This window comes from Apus apus, chromosome 4 (genome assembly GCF_020740795.1).
Source record: "Apus apus isolate bApuApu2 chromosome 4, bApuApu2.pri.cur, whole genome shotgun sequence".
Classification (NCBI taxonomy): domain Eukaryota; kingdom Metazoa; phylum Chordata; class Aves; order Apodiformes; family Apodidae; genus Apus; species Apus apus.
The window spans coordinates 54,581,967-54,591,321 of record NC_067285.1 but is presented as its reverse complement, the minus strand read 5'-3'; the positions used below and the strand labels follow the sequence as shown (position 1 = coordinate 54,591,321).

At 38.2% G+C, this 9,355-nt stretch overlaps 1 long non-coding RNA gene across 1 annotated transcript; it reads left to right on the top strand.

The window, feature by feature from the left end:
• Positions 1–2,042: 2,042 nt before the first annotated feature.
• Positions 2,043–7,615, top strand: LOC127384774 (uncharacterized). Its single transcript, XR_007889491.1, has 2 exons — positions 2,043–2,110; positions 7,299–7,615. It is a non-coding gene; the product is annotated as an uncharacterized LOC127384774 (long non-coding RNA).
• Positions 7,616–9,355: the final 1,740 nt, after the last annotated feature.

Below are 9,355 nucleotides of genomic sequence, written 5' to 3'. Positions count from 1 at the left end.
ACTTAGATGATAAAGATTAAAGTAAAGTTGTAAGAAACATTGTATTTTTATTGCTTGAATTTGGAGAGGCCTCATGTTTTCCATACCTGTAACCTTGATGATTCTTTTGGCATCTCTGCCAGTGATAAAAGGAATAACTCACCACTGTCAGGGAATTTGGCTGTTTCATCACTGACATGAGAGGCCAGCATAACTCCATGGTGATTGCTGTCTAAATGACTTATGTAGTTTCTTCATATACTTTTTGATTGAAGAGTGATAACTCAGGCAATGAGTTATTTGGCATCAGCCTCTGAGACAATCTGTTTTCTTTTTATAAATCCTACAGCACCTTTCAGCCACTCATTTTTAAATAAGACTATGGTGAATTAGGTTCTAGTGTGCTGGATGGATTTAGCCAAAGGATGGCTAAATTAGATTTTGCTGTCATTCTTTGTCGGTTTGTCTATTTTTTGTTGTGAAATTATGGTTCTTGAAAGTAGTATTGAGAAAGGGAGAGGTGGGCGAAAAGACTGTCTTTATGTTACAACATAGGAGTATGACAGGGCATTTCACTCCTCGTGGTAGTGGTGCCATCTCTTTCCAAAAGCAGATGCATTATCAAAGAACCCAGAGAGGAAAAAATACATGAACACCAGCCTAACTCTGTAGTGTTGGATGCTGAATGCACATCCAAGAGGAGGGAAAATAATAATTACAAAATTTATACTACTGAAAATTTTTTTACAGCAAATCGCAGCTCAGAATATCTGTATTAGGGATTTAAATATAGGCTACCATTGTGTAAGGTAGAAAGTTGTTGTACACTAAAGTTAGTGTACAACAGGTTGAATTATACTGTGAATCTGACAGGATTTCATGCAAAGTTTTGGATGGAAACAGAAGCAGTTTCCTTGTTAGGTAACAAAGATGGTGGGAATTGCTGGAGTTTTATTTGCAGAGTTCCCCATGTAACACAATGTCTGTGGAGTCCTAAATATCTTCTGAGGAGCTGCAGAAGTGGTGGGTGTTTTAGACATCCGTTTTGCTAATGTCTGCTGAACACGTTTCTACTGTTTTATTGAAGTAAACCAGTTGAGTCGTACAGAAAGTTCCGTTTAAACTTTGAAATGACAGTGCATTTTCGTATAGTTACTTTCAAAGAATTCTAGCTATGCAAAGTTAAGTATTTGTTGAGGAGAAAAAAAAGTATACATAAGGAAAAAGGCTGTTCACAGAGCAGTTGTATGTACAGCCTGAGCCAAAAGACTATCCACTGTCCTTACTGAGGCAGTTCAGTGATTGTCACCTGGGTTCATTTCATGTGGGAGTCTGGGGTTTGGATCTAAGAGTTAGTCACCCAAAGCAAGGGAGAAGAGGATTATAAAGGATGCAGGGTTGCTTTTCTTAATTTCTCTCTAAGTCTTTATTTATTTATTTTTCTTGCTCATGTATTTATAGTTTTAGTTTATTTGTACTTCCTCATTGTTCAGTAAGTACTTCTTCATGGGAAAGAGGGACTCAAGGTCTTCCTCACCATCTAGAAAGAGACTGTTAAGTTGTTTGACTCTGAGCAGCACCCTGGAATTCATGGCAATGGATGAAGCAGGGCTGCTGGCCTTCACAAAACATAGGGCATGTTTGGGACACAAAGCTGCCCACTGTACTAGAGCAGGAAGTACTGAGAGCAACTCCTGTGGACAAGAAGATGCTGTGCATTATGAGGAGTAGAGTTCAGGAGCAGTCCACTGGTGTGCAGCCATCCTCACAGTGCTGCTTCTGTGGCTGCTGCACTGATGCCATGATGACTGCTACATTGTGCTTATAGTAGATCCTGCCTTCTATTCCACTTTTTTATTCTGTCCATGTGAGGGTTGCGTGAAGGTCCAAGCTTTCAGATCTGAATTTTACTCTCTGTGATTCTGACATTCAGATTTATTGATGTTTGATTTTTCAACCTGACAAAACCTCACTTTTATTTTTTAATTCATATTCACTCTTTCTCCACAGCAAAATCTGCCAATCACGGCAAATTACATGAATGATTCTGTGAAGGCTAAACCAAGATTGCTGAACTCATTTTCATGCATGGCTAAACACAGAATTGAACCATGTGCTCCAGGAGTGAAAGGTTAGTGATTTTAGATAATTTTAAAACGATTGGATAGGCATTGATATAGCTTCTGTCAGTCTACCCTAATCCTGTTCTTTGTTGACTCTGCCCTTGCAGAGGCACTGCTTGCTGTCAGTGATTAAGGGGAGATATTGCTCTCAGAGATGCTGTTTCAGCAGACCTAAGAATCAGTAAATTAGCAATGACTATATGGGAATTTTAAATATTGGTAGAGTACCAAACTTCTATCATTACTGTGTCTTCGAGTTGAAATTCCAATCAAGTTACTGTGCCAGGCTATGCGGGAGAGATGACAATCCTCTTTCTGAGTCACAAGACAGAAAAATGGAGAAACTATGTATCCAGTTTTTAGCTTCTCATTGTCACTGCTATAAAATTATATTGAAGAACCATGTGCAAAAAAATAAGTCTGTAGAACTGATGTACATTCTCATGGACTCTTCATTTAATAACAAAATTACATGTAGAACTGAAGAATAAGTCTCTGCCAATTCAGTATCTTTGCTATTTGTGGAATAATACTTTGTACTCAGGTTTCTTGTTGGGTTTTTTTCCTGTCTGCACAAAGGTAGGTGCTTTCATAAAGACAATATTGAACTTGATTAATTTTAATGGATCATGAGACTGCCCTTATGCACATAAAGGTACCCAATCCATACAGCAGCTGAGTGGTGTGACACTGACATAGAAATAGAAGCAGCAGTGTACTATTAAACACCAAAGCAGCCCCACAAAGAAAGCCTGTTTTAGGGGTTTTTTGCAGCTGGCAATATGCCTAGCTACACCTGGGGCAAAATTGCTAAGATGGAGTTAAAGGGAGTAACTTCTGGGTATTCCAGTTTGAGATTATATTCAACACAGAACTTGACTTAGCATCAAAGCATTACTAAATCAAACTGCATCTAGTGTGTGAGAGTACTGGAAGGACTGATAAATATTACACACTGGATAGTGCACAATTAAGCTTTTTCTTCTCTATGGAAGTAAAAGTCTGTGACCCTGCTTTAACTGGTAATCAAGAATGGCTGATAGCAGTCAATTCAGAGAAAAAAGCATGAAGCTTCTGGAGCCATATTAACTGAGGCAGCATGTGTTTCTTTTTCCAGAAAGGAAATGTAGATTCAAAACAACCCCACCAAACCTGCAATGAAAAGGTACTACCTTCCTATATTCTATCATCTGCAGGTCTCAAGAAGACAAATTGCTTGGCTAGTGAAGCAAATAACTCTACTTCCAAATTAAACTGTGATCGTTGTACCAACCTAGAACGTAAAATACTAATCCACAAGTTACTGTGAAAAAAATGTGGAGACCCTCAATCAGTACAGACCAGTATACAAAATTATTGTGCTGATAGGTTATCTCCCTGTGAGTGAGATATGCAAACCCAGATACTTTTTAACTGAGTTCTGGATGAGTAACATAGATTAATATAAGAAATGGGAGTCAGAAAGGTAAAGTGGACTGTATATCTCGCAGGACAAGAATTAGGCAAAAAATGTCTATACACATTGGTTTCAATGCTACACCATGGAAAAGTTAAAAATGCTGTTGCTTATTTCCTATTTTATGGGGTACTTTTAATAGACTGTGTACTTGGTATTCTTGGTCTGTAGTGCTACATTTCTCTAGAATATGTACCACATGAATCATGGGAATATCAATGAGCTCAGAGCCCCAACAACATGGGCTTTGTGTCTGTATTGCCTTATTCAGTCAGAATGCCTTGTTGTGCTATGAAATGCAAAGCAAGCTTAAGAAAAGAACAAGTTACCTCAAAATATCTATTGCATGAAAATCATGCTATGCTGTATTGCTACAGCACAAGTATTTGTTATATGCAGGCAAAAGAGGGACTGGAAATAAGGATGTAAACACCTCACCTGGGCATGTTTACCACATAAAATCAACTGTAATTATGATAGCATTATTTGAAAGCAGTGGCCCCAATAGTTTGCCAAGTTCCTGGTTCCTAGTAAATAAAAGAGATGCCAATATAGGTAACAGAATGAAATGAAGAATCACAGGTAATGTCTTTTGTCACTGCACTGTTCTGTGTCTCATAATATCTCTGCAAAAAGGAATAATTATGCACAGAAGGATTTGAGAGCTACATGCAATAAACACTAATTATTATCAGCACGTATTTCAGGCAGACTCAGAAATGAGATCAGATCCCAGTGAACCCTCACCCATGTCTGGTTATATCTGAGAAGAACCAGAAGTCCCTTCACAGTTGCTTCCCAGCTTACCAGCCACATCTACCTGATACTGTAATTTGCACAATTACATATAATGAATACATATATACACACACACACACATATGTGTATATCTATCCATATGTGCATATATATCTTGCTGAACATTCAGGCTGCTCTTTAAGAATGACATAACACTCTCAGAATCAGTACCTTAGGTGAGCAGTAGAGGCCAAAATACCCCACCCCGGTTGTTTGCATTTCAACATGGGGAACTGTATAAAAATGAGAAAGTTTACAAGGATAAGCAAAGAGTGGCATCCAAGACAATTAAATCCATAAAGGGGATGTGAAGACTACAGGATAGCAAAGAGGAAGCACAAAGCCAAAGCACACAATTTACTGGACAAGCTTGAGAAAGTAAGAAGAAGGGGTAATGGCTAAACAGCTATTAGAAAGATGACAGTGGCATTCCAAAAGATAAAGTCACATCCAAATGAAAAAAAAAGCCACCACAAAACACAAAACCAACACCCAAAATATCATGAACAATGGCAGATACACTGTGAAAGTTATTGTTAGGCAGACCAAAGATGAGTCTGAGACCTCACTAGCTAAGAGTAAAAAATAGTTCAATATGTTTTTTCTAATGTATCAGGAGGGAAAAAACATTGTCAGTGAGTCTGAATATGACAAGGGTATAAAACCAACTCTTGGGGAAGACAAAGTCACTAGAGAGAAGCTGAACCTTTTGCATCTTTGTTCACTGTGGGAGAAATCAGGGCAATTGTCCTTCCATAGCTCTCTGGGGGCATTCAAGGAACTAGGCAGAGAATGTCTATGAAATTGAAGTATCTAGAAGAGGTAATGGTACAAAAGGCAGAATCTCCAGGATAAGAATGATTCACCCAAGAATTCGCAAAGAACTCAGGGAGGAAACATTACTAATAGCAGCATGTAACCCATCTCTTCAGTATTCCTCAGTACCTGAAAATCAGAAGGTGTCAAATGTGATGACGGTCGTTACGAAAGGTTCCAAGGGTATCTGGCAATCTAAAATTTGACATCTGTTCTAGGTGAATGAATAGATACTGTAATAAGAGAGAGAATTGGTATCTACCTGAATAAATATTATCTTACCAGTGAGAGTGAACAAAGCTCTCAGAGTTCTTTTAAGAGGTCAGTGATATGCAGATGAGGATCGTCTGACTGATATAGTCAACTAGGATTTCCAAAAGACTTGTGACAGAATTTTTTTCAAAGTGTTATAGGAAAATCAAGCAACACAGGAATGTCACTAGCATACAAAGGAAGGCACTGGAATGGATGAGAATATGGTTTCAAAGGTGTAAGCAGAGGGTAGACCATCGTTGTGTGGAAGTATATGGCCAGTTCTTGCAAAGGGGGAGATCATTAGTGAAATTCCACATGGTGTCTATCTTGGGACCTGTACTGTTCAATATTTTCTTAAACGACCTGGAGAAGGGAAGTTACCAGTGATGTGACAAAACTTTGCTGATGCTAGGAGGTTATGCAAGGTAGTAAGGACAAGGGAGACTGCATAGCTTGCAGGAAGATTGACTGAACAATACAAAGATGCAATTCAGTGTAGATAATTGTAAAGTGATACATTTGTAGAAGACCAATCCTATCTTCACATCTTGGATAATTTCTAAGGTGGCCCAAAGGTCTTAATGAACAAGATCTTTGGGTTATGGTAGGCAGTTCCATGAAAATATCACTTGGTAGGAGTTGAAGAAAAAAAGATAATAGGTTAAGAATTAATAAGAAGAAAATTGAACAAATCAGAGGATCATTATCCTTACTGTTCAAGTCCATATAGTACTGTAAAAAACCTGAACACTGGTTACTGTGGGAGACAGAGCTCTGTGCTAGTTGGACCTGTGGTCTGAACCAACCCATAAGTTTGTATGTAACCTTTTCATTGTAGACTAGTCAGAATTAAATACATGAAGTTATTAATAGCTTAAATATATTTATAACTTTCAAGCTCCACAAATAATGGTAGTATTATGAAAAGCTAGGACTGGAGGGAACCTTAAGAAGTCACCTAATCCATCGCCCTGTTCCACAACAAAAATCAATTACATTGGTGTCCTGACTGACAAATTTGTCTAACCTGTTACTAAAAATTCAGTGATGGAGAATCAACAGCCTCTCTAATCTATTTAAAGTCCCACTATTCATATTATGAGAAGGATTTTTTTTTTCCTTTCTAACTGGAATCTAATCAGCTGTTGCTTGCTGTAAACCATTAGTTCACTGTAAGCCTGAGCTACGATGGGAGGTGTCCTACATGTCTGATGAATGCTGTTTACTAACTTTAGTGACTCTGGAAATAGCCTGAACTCGGACTTGGTTTTTAATGTAGCTTGTAGTTACTGGGTTTTGTATTTCGGTTAATGTGACGAAGCATGAACAGGGATTTTTTCTGTATCCTTTTAGGGATTTTTTTATATTATTTTGGTGTCTTCTAAGCATTTTCTGCTTAGAAATGTCTTCAGGTAAACTTCCCCTGAGCAATACTTTCTAAACTCAACATGTTTTCACTTTGCTTCAGCAAAGGCTATTTGAAAAGTATGTCTACAGAAAAAGTGGGACAGAAAGATTTCTTTAAAAATACTACTGGAAAACAGTATGCAATATTTTCTTTCCTATGAGGTGTAATTTCTGGTGTTGCCTGTAATTTACTGAACTATAGGCTTTTGAGATTAAAGCTTGGCTTATGTTAAATGATGCTACTCAGTTCATGTAAACTCTGCTTCTTGCAGATGATCACTAATTGCATTCCTCGTTCTCCAGGTACCTGACTAGCAGATATGCTAAACTCCTACAGAATCAACTGATGTTAATATGGGCTGCTCTTGTAAAACACAGTGTACTTTAAGTTGTTTAAGTCTTTTTTAAAATCGTCATAAATGAGGCATTTTAGCAAAACCTCTTAAGGTGAATTTTTGTTTCAGTTTCCAGTCTCCAACATGAGTTAAGGGCACAGACCTCTCACTTGCAATGAATTGTGAAAATCAGTTTCTCAGGAGCAGCAGCGGTGGCCATTCTGAGGAAATGAATGTCTGTGAACAGGGTTTGGATTAGTAAATGTACATGAGGTGATATGTGGAATAAAAAGGAAAAAATGTATTAAATAGCTGCTCGCTAGTGAGCACTGACAATTCTGTGTACAGAATGAAGCAAACATCCTGTGGAAAACAGTGTGTAAGGGTGTATTTGAAGGCTGTGGATTGCGCAAGAAAGCCAAATAAAGATTGCACAAGCGCTTTGATTTTGGTGGTTTTAAACTCATTGACTTCAAGTCTGCAACTTCAGTAATGTACTTTTAATATAGGTTCTTAAATATATGCTATATGTGTGTTTATCTGCAGATTGTAAACTACAGCCATTTCAATGACACAGGGGTGGTGTCAGCACGCTGGCACAGGGAGGAAAATACTGTATTTCTCTATCTTGAGAACTGAACTTCTACATATCTTACAAAAAATATCACTGTAGAAAATGACCTTTTGTTTCCCTGTAATTTAAGAACTTGTAAAAATCTCCTTGTTTGCATATTAAACTTGATTGGTTATGCCCAGGACTGGAGAACAACCATCAGTCTCCCATATGAAGGAGGATGAATGATAGTTTTCAATAGGCTCAGGCTCTCTTTTGGCTCAGAAAATTCCACGTTATAATGTTCACTGTGAAATTCTTATAAATTGCTGACAGCTAAACAGCAATTGCCTTGGAGAGAAAAAAAGAAAATAAAATTCCCCTAGCTGCTTCCTCATCCCCAAAATTGTAATTTCATTTTATTGTTGAGGGGGTTTTTTGTTTGTTGCCCTGTTAAATCAAGCTAAATGGAAATGGAGCAATCATTACTGAGAAGCAATGGCCTGCTCAGTATAAGAATGGCTACAGACATTCAAGTTCCTTCATGTATATTTCTAGTGTAAGCTGCAAGGAACCCCCAGAAGCATCTCTCTGGGATTTTTCCTAGTGTGCTTCCCTCTCTTTCTCCCTCCACCCCCCTGCTTTTTCCATTACAATCCCGTTACTCACATGAGATCAGTCTGACAGGTCAAAGGCTTAGATGGGGCCTGTGCCCAAGCAACAATTTTCCTTTCCCCCCTTCAAGCTCTATGGGTATTTCCTACAGCTGTTAGCTCCAAAACCAGATTTTCAAAATAACAGCAAGATATACTGTGGTATATGGGGACTAATTATCTTAATTCTGCTTCCTAAACTAAGATGTGTTTCAGTAACATGAATCTGACAGGATGCATAGGTAGCAATGCCAATTCATGGCATTCACTCTTTGTCACCTATGATGGATAGTAAAGAAGGAGTACATGTTTTGCATTCCTTCCCAGTATTTTTCCAGCCCTAGTTCAGCAGAGTAGTTGGGTATGTTCCTGTCCTGCTATAATGCCTTGCTAAGTTGGAGCCTTCAGTGTTTACAACTCAGAAGATTTTGTAAAAAGTCTGACTTTGATTCCCCATCTTCTACCACTTGAAGTGTATGGGCTGGAAAGTGTGTAGTTTTGAGGATGGTTTGGTTTTGTGTTTACACATAGTGATCACTCCACTTCCTGCAATGCTGTAAAGCACTGACTTTTGTAATTTAAACTCACTTTCTGATTCTCTTATGTTGCTTCCCCTTCCTATCTTCACTGTTTTGTTCTTTTGCAACCTAGATGACTTTTTCCTTAACTATTTAGAGCAACTTAATTTACTTCAGACTTGGTTCATCCCTTGAAGAATTCCTACAGCTCTTGATGTTCTGACAGCTGTAGCTTGTGGCCACCCCAGCTGTCATGAGAATTTTTGCCATGCTGTAGTTGGATTTCACAGATCCATCCATGAAGGTTGTGAGGTTTTTTTGTTTGCAGTCAATCCTCAGCTACATGGCTTTGTTTTAACTACTCTCCAAATGACATTATTCTTCTTTTTTGACTACGGACGTATTAGGCAATTTGCACTTAAATAGCTTGTGGTAGTAACTGAAGTACCTCTGATTTGCTCG